The sequence below is a fragment of the Anopheles coluzzii genome, chromosome X (genome assembly GCF_943734685.1).
Source record: "Anopheles coluzzii chromosome X, AcolN3, whole genome shotgun sequence".
NCBI classification, from domain to species: domain Eukaryota; kingdom Metazoa; phylum Arthropoda; class Insecta; order Diptera; family Culicidae; genus Anopheles; species Anopheles coluzzii.
Window position 1 is genome coordinate 25,069,058 of NC_064669.1, and position 16,103 is coordinate 25,085,160.

Below are 16,103 nucleotides of genomic sequence, written 5' to 3' on the forward strand. Positions count from 1 at the left end.
GTATACTATAGTCAGTAAGCACTATTGCTGTAACCCAACGTGGCCGAGCAATTCATAAAATAAAAATAATAAATAATAAATAAATGGAAGAAAAATGATATTAATTAGAAGGGGGGATGTTGGTTGATAATTTTAATCACTTTTACTTTTTTTGCACCGTTGGGTCCCAACAGTCAAAAGCCGAAGATTTTATATTGACCTTTCGTTTTTTCTATCTGTCTCTCGCTCTAATTTGAGTGATTTTCCATTCGTGAGTATCCACGAGCTCCCTCGTGTGGTTGTTGTTGTTGGAAGTTGAAACCGAACCCCAGGTAGTTTTCTGCAGTCCACGGTGATACTACACACAGCCACGCACTTGGCGATACGCGCTGTGTGGTGGACGTTCAGAATTCAGTGGTGCAAATTAGAGTTGGGAAAAACGCACAAAAAAGCGGAACTGGGTCCGGACGATTCCAACAAATTTCGGACCCAGTTCCGAAGGGTAGGTTCAATCCGACAAGCCGGAACCGCCCGGAATCGTCTGGAATCGTCTGGAATCGTCGGAATCGTGCGGAGTCGTTGGAACCGTCCGGAATCGTCCAGAATCGTCGAAATCGTCCGGAATCGCCCGGAATCGCCCGGAATCGCCCGGAATCGTCCGGAATCGCTCGGAATCGCCCGGAATCGCCCGAAATCGCCCGGAATCGTTGGAATCGTCCGGAATCGCCCGGAATCGTCCGGAATCGCCTGGAATCTCCCGGAATCGTCCGGAATCATCCGGAATTGCCCGGAATCATCCGGAATCGTCCGGAATCGATCGGAATCGACCGGAATCGTCCGGAATCGACCGGAAACGCCCGGAATCGTCCGGAATCGTCGGAATTCCATTTCATTTCATGTCATTTATTCAGTGCATAACCTAATACAAATAGATTCAAACAGTAACACAAGAAGCTAGATTGCATGTCGAACGATATTGAGGAACTCAGTGCGCGACATTCCTGGCTCAAATGTACGACAGCCAGCATTGACAGATGCGCGGCGGCCGGAACGTGAACAGTGGCAATCGACCGGAATCGACTGAAATCGCCCGGAATCGTCTGCTTTCGGCACACAATCGCAAACCGGTAGCAGGGGCCCCGTATACAAGAACAGGACGGTTCGTCCCAGCCAAGAGCGCACACAATAACATCGATTTAACCATTTCTCGAATGAAACCTCAACCCACTGAAGCACCGTTGACCAAACGACCTTCCTAGGCTTTTTAAAGCGACGCGAGCTTGGTGTCAATTTTTCCTGCTAATTTCTCCGGCTACGAGCCGGTTTATTGAAATTCTGTGTAGGGGCCTTTAAATTTTTGTCTGTGTTTGATGTGTGCTTGTGGCTGTTGTTACGGGTTTTCTTTGAGGTTAAACGCAGCGTTCTGTTCTGTGTTCTGTGCATTGGATTTTAGCAGCAAGTGTCTCCCCGTTTTTTTGGTGAGCTCGTGCACAGACCATCCACACTAAGACACCAAATGCACGGGGCCCCTTATTGACGGGGCCTCCTTACCGACGGGGGCCCTTACCGACGGGGGCCCTTCATCGAAAAGTTCACATAATCGTTGGGGCCCCGTAAACCACCTTTGAGTTTTGGCTTCAATATAGCTGTAACGGTTTTTTTTATCTTGTCTTCACGTAAAAAGTTGTATGTAAATAGTGATAAAACATCATTTTAATATTAACATGGCCCAGTTCCTTTTCAGACATAAGAATACCACCCCTTCCCGATTTCCCCTATTTGTCAGTTGACCACAAAAGATGAGTAGGGCCCCGCGTGAAAATGTAAGGTTTTGGTTTAAAATCAGGCACGCTTCACGATCTCTGGCTTGAGATATGAATACCATTTTTCGCGTGAAAGCTGTCCGTTTTCGGCACACATCTGCAAAACAAGTATAGGGGCCCCTAGCAAGCACAGGCACGTTTCATCCAAGCCAAATTGAAAAGCGCACACATCGATATCGATGGAATCGTTTCTCGAATGAAACCTCTACCCACTGGAGCACCGTTGCTTGCTTGGTGTTAGTCAATTTTTCCTGCTAATTTTACCGGCTACGAGCCGGTGTATTGATATTGTGTTTCGGGGCCTTTAAATGTTTGTTTGGGTGTGTTGTATGCTTGTGTTGTGTAACGGGTTTTCGGTGGTAGTTAAGCGCAGCGTTCTGTGCATTCCATTTTTGCAGCAAGTTGGTCTGCGTGGTTTTGGGTTTGGGTGTCTCGTGCACAGGCCACCCACACCAGCAAAAATTGACGATTTTTCGCTCTGTCCAATACTTTGCGCCAACGATTATGAGGTATTGATTTGAGCTGTACGCGCGTGTCGCAGCGATTTTCGCTTGCGACTTGGATGCCAGTATTGGCAGACTTCTTAAAACATTTAATGTGCTGCTTTGAGTAGTATGGGGCCCCGGTTTTGTGCAGTTCGGGGCCCTCGGGATACAGTGCTTTAAGCGATGGGAAAAATGAATTAATTAAAAATAAGTCTATTTGAAATAGATGGTAAAAGTATCATCTGGGGGGGGGGGGGGGGGGGGTAGAATCGATACGAAGTCGAACATCCACAATGACGGGGCCCCCTAAATCGCCGGTTCTTCCCACCGGGCACCAGCACTGAAAAATGAATCCACTAGAAATGTGTAAAATGGATAAGCCCGGAGTCGAAGTCATCCGAAGTCGTCCAAAGTAGTCCGGAGTCGCCCGGAGTCGCCCGGAGTCGATAGGAGTCGTCCGGAGTTGTCTAAAGTCGCTCGGAGTCGTCCGGAGTCATTCGGAGTCGTTATTCCCCACAGGGCACCAGCACTCAGAGATCCCTTGAATACGCGCTTGAAAAAGAACTTGATTTGGCGAAATTATTCAACCGATCCCTCGGGTCCCGAAGCCGAAGCAAAACAAGTACGGGATTCGGCACGACCCTTCCCACCCAACAGTCAAAAGCCGAAGGTTTTATATTGACCTTTCACTTTTTCTATCTGTCTCTCGCTCTAATTTGAGCGATTTTCCCCTGATGAGTGTCCCCGAGCCTCCTCGTGTGGTTGTTGTTGTTGGAAGTTGAAACCGAAACCCCTTCGTGCGCTGCCAAAATCAGCGAAGAACGAAATCGAGTGGCTCAAGCGAAAAAACGAAAAAAACTGACGAACGAGTGTGCAGTGACAATAACACACACACGCACAAGGCGACACCCGAAATCTGGTGCGATACCGGCTTTCAGTGGAGCAAGTACACACATGCACACATTTGGCCACACCACGGTGATACAACACACAGCCACGCACTTGGCGATACACGCTGTGTGGTGCGGTGCGGCGGACGTTCAGAATTCAGTGGTGCAAATACACACATGCATACACTTGGCGACACACGCTCCCCAAGTAGCAACCGAAGCTTTTTTCTCCCAGTTTCAACCCCCTCATGTCCACAAACTGCCTTCGCTTACTATTCCTATCTAGAGTTGGGCAAAACGCACAAAAAAGCGGAACTGGGTCCGGACGATTCCAACAAATTTCGGACCCAGTTCCGAAGGGTAGGTTCAATCCGACAAGCCGGAACCGCCAGGAATCGTCCGGAATCGTCTGGAATCGTCGGAATCGTCGGAATCGTGCGGAGTCGTTGGAACTTTCCGGAATCGTCTGGAATCGACGGGAATCGCCCGGAATCGCTCGGAATCGCTCGGAATCGCCCGGAATTGCCCGGAATCGCCCGGAATCGCCCGGAATCGCCCGGAATCGCCCGGAATCGCCCGGAATCACCCGGAATCGCCCGGAATCGTCTGGAATCGTCGGAATTCCATTTCATTTCAAGTCATTTATTCAGTGCATATCCTAATACAAATAGATACAAATAGTAACACCAGATGCTAGCGTCCATATCGAACGATATTGAGGAAATCAGTGCGCGACAATCCTGGCTTAAATGTACGACAGACAGCATTGACATATGCGCGGCGGCCGGAACGTGAACTTGAATCGTCTGGAATCGTCGGGACATTCGGAATCGACCGAAATCGGCTCTACTATTCACTACTATCGATTGACTACGATTCCGCACGATCCGGTCGATTCCGGGCGATTCCAGCCAGTTCCGGTCATTTTCGACTGTTCCGACGATTCCGGACGATTAAGACGATTCCGCACGATTCCGCACGATTCCAGACGATTTCAGACGATTCCGGACAATTCCGGACGATTCCGACGATTCCGGACGATTCCGACGATTCCGGACGATTCCGACGATTCCGGACGATTCCGGACGATTCCGGTGGAACTAGCGATTCCTTCTCTCTGGAATCGGAATCGGAATCATATTTGCCGGAACCGGAGCGGAACCGTGGGTGCGATCCGCAGAACCCATCTCTATTCCTATCCCGTTTCTACATTCTACAACGTTTGTTGCGTTCTCGCTCATCAGGGTGTTAGTCAATTCTCTCTTGCCACACGAAGAGAATTCTCCTGCACACTTCGTGTGTTGGATTCTACCCATCCCTGTTGAACACACGTCATTTTCTTCCATCGCACTCATCAGGGTGTTTGGTCTTTTCCATCCAAGCCAAAGAGCGACTTCAGTGTGCTCTGAACCGTGGATGTGAGAGTGTGTGTTTGTGTGCTGCGTGAACTATTTTTCCTGCGTGAAACACTTTAGATACTGCGCCATCCGCGGTGTTCTTTCTGCTTCATCGGAGGACGAACTTTTATCATCTAATTGTTTGGGTAAGTGTCTTTTTCTAAGTGTCTAGTGCTATGTGACATTTATTCTAATTCTAATATTATTCTAATATGCAATGTTTTGCACATTACAAGCTTCAGATGTGTGCTGCTACCGCTAGCTGTTCCTCAAACTACTTAAAAAGTGTGACACTGTGTGCACAGGCGTTCAAGTTTCAATTGATCCTCAAGCACAAAGGTAAGTTTGTCACATCTTTAAATGAAGTGTAATCTTTTTAACAAAGTGTGTCTATTAATTGTGTATTTTCATCAACAGCCTTCATACAACACCGCGGTTGAGGCGCGCCAAATCTGATGACATCTTTCCTGAACCAAGCAGGCTGAACACGCGCACCACCACGGGCTCCAGCGCGGTGTGAAGAGGGAAGAAGAAAAGGCAGAATTGGAAACAGCCGCACCAGGCTTCCAACCACCGTGTGTGTGTATGTAAGTATGTGAGAACACATGTGTGAATCCTCTTGTGGGAACTGCAAAAAGAAGAGAATAAAGAGTGTGAAGCAGCTAGACTGCCGCAACCAAATCAAGAGAGTGAATTCTCATTTCAATCCGAAAAACTGGGAGAGAGTGATGACATGCGAGAGAGAATAAAACTAGAAACACGAGAGAGGACACGAAGCGCTTTCGGGTTTTTTTTCGCCTTCGCGCACTTTTTGCTTTATGCGCGCGAAAAAGTGAGCCTTGATCAGCGCGATGGCTCCCATACAAAGGCCTTCGGCTTTGCTATCTGGGTCTGCTGTGCGGTGAGGTTTGTGTTCTGTGTCCCGTGGTGCAAATATACACACACACATACTTGGCTACACACGCAGTACGGCGCGGTTGGTTTGGCAGAAGCGCATACACACATTCACGCAGTAGGCTTTACTTTCAGTCCAGTGAGGTTGGTGCTCGTGTGGTTTTTCAGCGCTTGGCGGATAAACCCCGTAAAAAATGGAGTTTTGTTTAATTTGAGGTAAGTAAAAGTGATTAAAATTATCAACCAACATCCCCCCTTCTAATTAATATAATTTTTCTTCCATTTCATGTGTGTTTCACGGCGAACGGAGACAACAAAACCTGTGGCAGTGTCGTGGTGTTGGAGATGGTGGCCCGTACAGTGCAGCGAGAAGAACTAGGCGCGACAGCGATGTGGAGCAGAAAGTGCTGTGCTGATTTTAATTTTTCTTTGTGCGAGTGTAAAAAGTGTTTTTTTATTATGTGCGTTAATTTAGAATTAAGTGCAATGATTATTGTGCATGTGTTGTGTTTTTTTTGTATTCTATGTTGGTTCGATATTCAATAAATCGAATCATGTTGATATAATGGTCCGCACTGTATCATTTCGGAAAGAAATCCTGGCAAAAAAGGGGGAGGGGGCCATTTTAACGAAGGGTCGTGCCGAACCCCGTTCGGGTTTTGCTTCGGCTTCGGGTTTGCTTCGGCTTCGGGACCCGACGGATCGGTTGAATAATTTCGCCAACTCAGCTTCAAAGCCAGCTTCAATCTCAGCGGATCTCTGAGTGTTGGTGACCGGTGGGTTCGTTTAATTAGTCCCCTCCCCCTTTTTTGCCAGGATTTCTTTCCGAAATGATACAGTGCACACCATTATACTATCGTAATTCGATTTATTGAATATCGAACCAACATAGAATACAAAAAAACACAACACTTGCACAACAATCACTGCACTTAATTCTAAATCAACGCACATAATTTAAAAAAAAAACACTGTTTACATTCGCACAGTTAAAAAAAAAATAATTCAGCACAGCACTTTCTGCTCCTCATCGCTGTTGCTCCTGGTTTTTTTCGCTGCACTGTACGGGCCACTGCTCCAACACTACGACACAGCCACAGGTTTTTGTTGTCTCCGTTCGCCGTGAAACACACATGAAATGAAAAAAAAAAAATGATATTAATTAGAAGGGGGGATGTTGGTTGATAATTTTAATCACTTTTACTTACCTCAAATTAAACAAAACTCCATTTTTTACGGGGTTTATCCGCAAAGCGCTGAAACACCACACGAGCACCAACCTCACTGGACTGAAAGTAAAGCCTACTGCGTGAATGTGTGTATGCGCTTCTGCCAAGCCAACCGCGCCGTACTGCATGTGTAGCCAAGTACGTGTGTGTGTATATTTGCACCACTGGACACAGAACACAAACCTCACCGCACAGCAGAGCGTGTGTCGCCAAGTGTATGCATGTGTGTATTTTCACCACTGAATTCTGAACGTCCACCACACAGCGTGTATCGCCAAGTGCGTGGCTGTGTGTAGTATCACCGTGGACTGCAGAAAACTACCTGCACTAGAACAGAGCGCTGGTGTGGCCAAATGTGTGCATGTGTGTACTTGCTCCACTGAAAGCCGGTATCGCACCAGATTTCGGGTTTCGCCTTGTGCGTGCGTGTGTGTTATTGTCACAGCACACTCGTTCATCATTTTTTCGTTTTTTCGCTTGAGCCACTCGATTTCGTTCTTCGCTGATTTTGGCAGCGCACGAAGGGGGTTCGGTTTCAACTTCCAACAACAACAACCACACGAGGGAGCTCGTGGATACTCACGAAGGGAAAATCACTCAAATTAGAGCGAGAGACAGATAGAAAAAACGAAAGGTCAATATAAAATCTTGGGCTTCTGACTGTTGGGTTATTATTATCCGAATTTTGTCACTCCTCAGCAATGCTGGGAACTTTTCACCTACCCCGGGCTATTCAAATGCCAAAGGGGGCTAGGCTCTGTGGATCTCATTCACCAGTTTTCTTAATGTTAATGAGTTTGCACCGGATGTTAGTTATGGTGATTCAGGAACCTTCTTAAGGCCGGGCTACATTGATCGTACTCCGTAGTGTAATTTTTATATTCACTAGCGCATTTGGCGGCGACCAGCGCAAGCTAGATGTGGGTATAATTTAAGTGCCAAAATTATTCATGCTTGGTGTCTCATCAATTTTCGACCAGGCTGTCTACATGCCGTTTGACTTGTTGATCAAAATCAATAAATTGCTACAGGTAAGGACGCCGAGTACTGCTGGGCAAATCGTCATTTGACAGTTGGGTGCCTAAGCTTCATACAAAGCGCACGACAATATTCCTTCCCATCTGCCAAACTCCATCCATCATGGCTTCCACAGCCATATCTTCCACATATAATTGTAGTCTATGTTATCACCTTGATCGCAGCAGTGTACATTGTTTATCGTTTGAATCGTTTGCCGGGCGGTGTTTAGTAGAAGTGAAAATTTTGGTGGTTCTCGATTTTTTGTAAAAATGAGCGAGCCAGAGCTTGAAAATGACAACAACGAAGTCCGGGATCGTTCCCGATCTCGTTCCCGTAGTCCGCAGGCACGTCGTTTGTGGGTTCAGGACTTATTCCTGAACCGAAACGAAACCGGCAACCGGCTACTGACCGACATCACGACATTGGGTATATACGAGACGATGAACCGATTTTTAAGGATGAAGAAGGAATATTTCTTCGATTTACTGTCCCTTGTTGGTCCAAAAATTGCGAAAATGGACACAGATTTCCGCAAAGCAATCACGAAACAGGAAAGGCTGCTGATAACTGTCGTGATATCCGCCACTTTCCTCGCCTATTACAACATTCGCCTTTTTCATTTTACTTTTTTTTTTTACTGCTGTCTCGTGCTTCAGATGCTTAGGATGCTTGGTGCTTCATGACCGCTCTCGTCAACATTCGTCCAAAAACTGATCGCTGTGTCGTTCTCTCTCTCCGTCGTCCCCAAAGCTCTCTCCGATTTTCGTTCGTCTCTCGTGGTCATCGCTCCAATTCGTTTCTCTCCCGCTCTCGTTTCTCTACCGCTCTCGTTTCTCTACCGCTCTCGTTTCTCTGCACTTTGTGCTTCCTTTCTCTGGCTCCGTCTCTCGTCCTAGGTTGCTTATCATTTTGACACTTGCCTATACATCGATCTTCTATATTTTTATTATTTCTTATTCTATTCTCTACATTCGCCTCTACTCCTACTCTATTGATCAATTTGATACAAAACCATATCCCTCAGCTTATTCGGCATCCTAATATCCCTTCTTGGTCTTTTTTGTGAAGCAAATTCTGGACTATCATCCGATATCTGTACTTGCCCTTCCCCGGAGTTATTTCTTTTCGAGAGTATGACCGTTGGATTTGTCTTAGGTAATGGTTGTCTTATTGCCTTCTTACAATCTGCCACGTTCCTGGTGTATTGTACGCCTCGACCGTTCTGTAGCATTACCTTCGCACTCTGTCGAGCCAAAACTGTAAATTCTTCTAAGGAAAATGTAGCATCCGTCTTATTTTTCTTGGAAATTGAAATAAAAACCGTATCCCCCACGGAAATGTTAGAGTCTTTTGCCCCTCGATGAGAGTCTGCATATTTTTACTAATCATTTTAGAGAATTTATCCTGCTCACGTACGTTACATCTATCCACGTGGTTATCTAATTTGGATTCCCAAAGGCTCGGGCAAAATCCCCATTTTTTATCGCCATCCTACTAATAACTCGAAAGGTGTTATACCTAGACGGGCGTGTGGTTTCATGTTATTATGTACATGTACGTAAGAGTTTAGGGCTTCCTTCCAACTGCCTCCTTCATGTTTGGCTGCTGCAAGCGCCTTGAACATTCTCTGATTTTGTCTTTCGACGGCTCCGTTAGATTGTGGATTAAGGGGTATAGATTTTGTAAAATTTTACGCCTTTCTCTTCCCAGTAAAGAGTAAATTCACTACTTTGAAACGGTGGTCCATTATCGCTCTGAATAGTTAGAGGTAAACCCCAGATAGTAAATATTTTGTTTAAGGCCATAATGGTACTCTTAGCGTCTATGTTATTCATTTCATTTACGGCTATATATCTTGAGTATGTATCGACAACTACTAAAAACTCGCCTGTTCCACAACCAGGAATTGATAAAAAAATCGATTTGGAGGACTTGCCAAGGGCCGTCAGGCAATGTACGATTCGTAAGAGGTACCGGTGGGTTCATGTTAGGCCACCAAAAATATTCTCTCAAAATGCAATTCATAGCCGAGATACCTATATGACCTTTATGAGCAATTTGCATTATTTCTGATCTTAATTCAGTTGGTGGTATTACCTTATCGTCCTTGAAGATCAATGATCCCAGAGAACGAATGGATTTCCTTTCTGCTTCGTACCTTCGAAAATTGTCAGGCCAACTTCCAGATCTAATAGCTATTCTTACTGCGTCAAGTTCCAAGTCCCTTTCTGACGCCTCCTCGATTTCCCTCCAAGAAACGCTAATAAGACCTCCCCCTAAAGTATACAGAACATGTTTTTCGTCATCTTCGTCGAATGGTAAACGTTTTGCTTGTTAAATAGAATGAGAATCGCTCTACTCCCCAAACTATCGCCAATGCCTCTCTCTGTCTCTGAGGATACTTTTGTTCGGTTCTAGTTAAAGCTTTTGATGCGCATGCAATTATTCGTGACTTACTATCAGTATCGAATTGCACCAGGGCCGCTCCTAAACCCACCGGAGAAGCGTCTACGTAGAGCTCAGTCTCATCTTTGTAGCTAAAGTATCCTAATCTAGAAATTGACTTCAACGCTTCGTGCTTGAGGTAAACAAATTCATCCTCCTCTGATTCTGTCCAGTAAAATGATTCCGACTTTGCTAGCTCGCGTAAATGTTTTGTCTTGTCTGCTCGCATGTAAATGAAACGCTCTGAAAAATTCATAAATCCTAAGAAACTTTTCACTTCGAGCACAGTCTCCGGTCGACGGAAGTTCCTAACTGCTTTTAGTTTTTCGTCTTCGACACGCATTCCCTTGTCTGACATAAAAAATCCTACAAACTTAACTTGGTTTTTTCGAAGACGCATTTGTCGTCGTTAATACGTACATTATGATTTTGTAGTCGATCCAGAACTGCTTTCATGTTTTTATCATGTTCTTCTTTCGTTTTTCCGTGTATCAAAATATCATCCAAGTAACATTTTTGTCCACTACAGCCCAACAATATTTTTGTTTGTAATATTTCCTGAAAGATGTCAGGGGCGTTGAACAAACCAAATGGTAGACGTTTGAACCGGTAAGTAGCATTTCCGGCAAAAAAATTTGCTAGATGCCGCGATTGTTTTGCGATTTCTACATGGAAGAACGCACTTGTAAGGTCGATATTAGAAAAATATTTGGCACCATGAAGGTCGGCCAGAATTTCCTCCAAATTTGGCATTCTAAAAGGCGTGCTTATAATACATTTATTGGGGCCCCTTAGATCCACTACTAGCCGTATATCGTCTTTACCTTTTTGGGACGACTAGTAAAGAAGAGAAGAATGACCTATCCGTTGAATCTGTAACGAGCTCTATAATCCCTGTATCTAAAAGGTCCTGTAGTCTACGTTCGGTCTCCTCTCGAAATGGCAATGGAATGTTCGTAAATATTTAGCGAGATGGTGGCTTGGTAATGTCATACGACAAAATTACCGGGGGAACATTGAATTTTGGGAATTCTTTCTTTGTCGCTACTGCTAAAATTTCACCTGGAAATCTAACAACACTACTTTGGTAATCGTCCCTACGATCGACTACGACGTTGGGTCCTAACTGCAACATACTGTACCGAAGGCTGTATCCCTTCCAAGTAAACGCTTTCCGCCTTTGATAACATAAAATTTTTCGAAAAAACACGGCCTTTCCTCGGAAATAAAAAGCTCCGTTACGAAAGTTCCTACAACGTTTATCTTGCCCGGGCTGGCGTACGCGCGAAGCGGTTTATCGGTACCTTCTGATACACAATATATATGTTTCTTGGAAGTTTCATCATTATAAAGCTTATCAAAGGTACTTTCGTTAACGGTGTTGACCTCTGCTCCTGAATCGATCAGGAAAACCACCGACGTAGAATTTGCTATACGACCGACGATGTATCCACTAGGTATTATCGTTTCGTGACCACCATTTATAGTTACTGCCATCTGTTCGACAACCTGAAATAATCATCAAAATTATCAGATCTGTGTTTCCATGTAATATACCTCAATTCAGAAATGCCATTGATCGCTATGTCAATTGCGGTCGAGTGTCGTGGTTCCATGTCAATGCTTTCCTCAAACGGCATAGCCCTCTGCAGTCGATTGTTCTTAAACTTCATCTTCTGGAGTTTAGCGACTAGTAGCATATTTCTTTTTCTCTCCAACTTTAGCGTCTTCCGTAACTTGTTTCCTTTATTGGTCTTCCTAAAAAAATAAGATTAAAATTTTGTCCGTTCAATGTGTTATATATATATTTTTGCAGCCCTCCCAGAGGCGTACATTTTTCGAGTAGCCCTCCCAGAGGCGTCCTCTTTTTACACTCGACCCTCTCAGAGGCGTTCGTTATTATTATTTTTGTAGCCCTCCCAGAGGCGTACATTTTTGAGTAGCCCTCCCAGAGGCGTCCTCATATTACAAGTAGCCCTCCCAGAGGCGTACCTTATTCTTTTGTTTTATTAGTATCATTATTACATATATATATATATATATATATATATATATATATATATATATATATATATATATATATATATATATATATATATATATATATATATATATATATATATTTGATTTCTTAATTTTTTTGCAGCCCTCCCAGAGGCGTACATTTTTCGAGTACCCCTCCCAGAGGCGTCCTCTTTTTACACTCGACCCTCTCAGAGGCGTTCGTTATTATTATTTTTGTAGCCCTCCCAGAGGCGTACATTTTTGAGTAGCCCTCCCAGAGGCGTCCTCATATTACAAGTAGCCCTCCCAGAGGCGTACCTTATTCTTTTGTTTTATTAGTATCATTATTACATATATATATATATTTGATTTCTTAATTTTTTTTGCAGCCCTCCCAGAGGCGAACATTTTTTTGAGTAGCCCTCCCAGAGGCGTCCTCTTTTTACACTCGGCCCTCTCAGAGGCGTTCGTTATTATTATTATTATTATTTTTGTAGCCCTCCCAGAGGCGTACATTTTCGAGTAGCCCTCCCGGTGGCGTCCTCGTGTTACTAGTAGCCCTCCCAGAGGCGTACCTTATTCTTTTGTTTTTTTTTTTATTATATATTTGTCTTATTCTTCTTTTTTTTTTGCAGCCCTCTCAGAGGCGTTCATTTATCGAGTAGCCCTCCCAGAGGCGTTCTCTTTTTACGCTCGGCCCTCTCAGATGCGTTCATTATTATTATTATTATTGTAGCCCTCCCAGAGGCGTACATTTTCGAGTAGCCCTCCCTAGGCGTCTTCGTGTTACAAGTAGCCCTCCCAGAGGCGTACCTTATTCTTTTTTTTTAATTATAAGTATATATATTTTTGTCCTATTCTTCTTTTTTGTTTTGCAGCCCTCCCAGAGGTGTTCATTTTCTGAGTAGCCCTCCTGGGGATTTTTTCTCCTTTACACATAGCCATCCCAGAGGCGTATTTTATATGTGTATCAACGTTCTATAATTCCAGAGAACTGCCTCAATTTACCAACTACAATTTGAATTAGTTTGACTAAAATTGATAAAAAATTTCACATTCGTACCGAACCGTAAAACATATCTGGAAGATCACGCTTCATGCTAAGCACCGTACTCTAGCGTGAACACCGACTTTCGAAACAATCCACGCATACATTTAAAGTCATAGCCTATGGAATATTTCGCTTCTTTGTAAAAAAGAAAACGCCATTTTGATCCTGAGTGAAAACGCGGGTTCTCTAGACGTAGTGCACAAACCTGCGCACACACACAATTCTGGCGGACATGCACTCCTTCGAGCATGTGCGTCTTCTAGATCAGGTATGTCAAACCTCCTTTTCGGTAGAAAATTCTTAGATTTTATTACACAGTGGATTTGCTTAGTCTAAGAAAATAATTATAATTATTGATATTTATCTTTCTTTTTTTACAATAGTACACTGACTCTTTTTTTTTTAATTTAAGAACTATTCTTTTCGGCTCGCGGGATAAAATTTAAAGCATAAATGTAACACACTGATGAAAAGTGTTTGACACACCTGCTCCAGAATACGCACGCATACACTTAAAGTCGTGGCGCCCTAACGATCTTTTGTGTTATGTTAACAATAAGAACGCAATACCACCGGGCAAAAATTCTAAGAATTCGCGTGATTTGTGGTTGTCATACACGCACAAACACACATGAACACACACTCGCACACCTCTGGTATCGTGCTCCAACAAGAATGCAAATTCCCGGGAAACGGTCATACAACTGTGGTAAGCATTGTTTCCGCGTGAATAGGCCCGTTCTCCACACAATGCACGCACACTTGTCGGTATATATTTTTCTTTACAAATCCTCTGTCTTCGGTTAGAAACACCAATCCGTGTTCAATATCGCTTCTGTTCATCCTCAACATGCATCGCTCGTTTATACACAATAAAGCACATTTACTGAATGTCTTTTGCAACCGACATGACGTACTTCACTTCATTTATCAACATTTTCAGCCCATTCCCGCAATGCACTGCTCTCAATCCACAAAACGTTTTATATTTACGATCTGGGAGCGTGGTTTGCGCCATTGTCGTGATATCCGCCACTTTCCTCGCCAATTACAACATTCGCCTTTTTCATTTTACTTTTTTTTTTTACTGCTGTCTCGTGCTTCAGATGCTTAGGATGCTTGGTGCTTCATGACCGCTCTCGTCAACATTCGTCCAAAAACTGATCGCTGTGTCGTTCTCTCTCTCCGTCGTCCCCAAAGCTCTCTCCGATTTTCGTTCGTCTCTCGTGGTCATCGCTCCAATTCGTTTCTCTCCCGCTCTCGTTTCTCTACCGCTCTCGTTTCTCTACCGCTCTCGTTTCTCTGCACTTTGTGCTTCCTTTCTCTGGCTCCGTCTCTCGTCCTAGGTTGCTTATCATTTTGACACTTGCCTATACATCGATCTTCTATATTTTTATTATTTCTTATTCTATTCTCTACAATAACATTGCGATATCTTGCGACTGGAGAGACATTTACCAGCCTCCAATACGTGTTCCGGGTAAGTAATATTATTTTTGCTTTTTTCTTTTTGCACTTTTATCAATCAACATATAATTTTAGGTGTCGAGGCATTCTATCAGCAGAATAGTTAAAGAGACGTGCGCATGTCTTATCGAGGCTTTGCTGGATTATGTCAAGGTATGTTGCGGGTGTAACCAGCCTCGCTTCAGTGTTTATGTGTTTAAAACGTTCAGCCCGGTGGCAGGCACCAGGGCCTGCCAGTAAACTTTCCCGTTTGCCGGGGCCAACCATTGCTCTGGGGACTCTTTGGCTAGAGAAACAGAATACATTGCGAACAACTATACTCTAATCGCATGAATACAACGGTGTGAAGATAAAAAACTGATTTTCTAAATATTATTGCGATTGATAAAGACATCAACCCACACACAACAGTATTGATGAAGAGAGTAGAGTTGAAATTATAACGAAAAACCTCATTTTTTCTACATGCATCTTTGGATCAAAATTCACTGCATGGGTAGTAGATGGCGGCGGATAGTTCATGAAAAACAGAGCCGGAATGAACGTGTGAAATGTGCTGCACTACGTTTTCCTCTTGAACGTCCTCGTATGAAAAAAGTCAACCGGAATCGATTCCGATCCGTGGGTGCAGCGGGTGCGCTAGGTCGGAGTTGGAATCAAATCCGACCCGCGGGTGCAACGAGTTCGGGTCGACCCGAAAGATCAGTAGGTGCGAGAAAGCATAAGCGAATCCGACCCGTTGGTGCAGCGAGTTCGGGTCGGGTCGGGCTACGGTAGGTTCAATACCCGACCCGAACTCGCTGCACCAACGGGTCAGAGTTGCTTATGCTTTCTCGCACCTACTGATCTTTCGGGTCGACCCGAACTCGTTGCAACCGAACCTACCGTGGCCCGTCCCGACCCGAACTCGCAGCACCAACGGGTCGGAGGCGTTTATGCTTTCTCGCACCTACCGGAGCATTTGCACCCACTGAAACTACTTATACCTTTTGGGTTGACCCGAACGACTCCGTGTCGCTTTCGGATGGCTCCGACCCGATAGGTTCGGGTTTACCCGCCCATTACTAAAAGGTTCATGTAATATGAAAACGGAAACTTTTTTTTTCCTCGAACGTAGCTCTGCAATCAAGTAACTAATGTGATATACAAAACTCAAAAAGTATTCAAAGTTATGTTTTTAAAGATTTTTGTTTTGATGATTATAATAACTCCCGCTGAATACTCATAATGCGTCTCTTTTTTGGAGACGGAATAAGCCAAAGCTCATCGACCACGTACCGGCCGAAATCGTCCGGATCTGCGGTTTCCGGTGCGCCTGTTGCGCCCGAAACCGGTTGTTGCAGCCGGTTGTTGAGGGCCCCACTCACACCGTTTCCCTCGCAGATCGTGCCAGGAGTGACGGATAGAGCAGAAGGGTAG

The 16,103-nt window shown here is 44.5% G+C and overlaps 1 long non-coding RNA gene across 1 annotated transcript; it reads right to left on the reverse strand.

The window, feature by feature from the left end:
* Positions 1-8,640: 8,640 nt before the first annotated feature.
* On the reverse strand, positions 8,641-14,633 carry LOC125906811 (uncharacterized). Its single transcript, XR_007452161.1, has 2 exons — positions 14,211-14,633; positions 8,641-11,920 (listed from the first exon to the last, which is right to left on the reverse strand). It is a non-coding gene; the product is annotated as an uncharacterized LOC125906811 (long non-coding RNA).
* Positions 14,634-16,103: the final 1,470 nt, after the last annotated feature.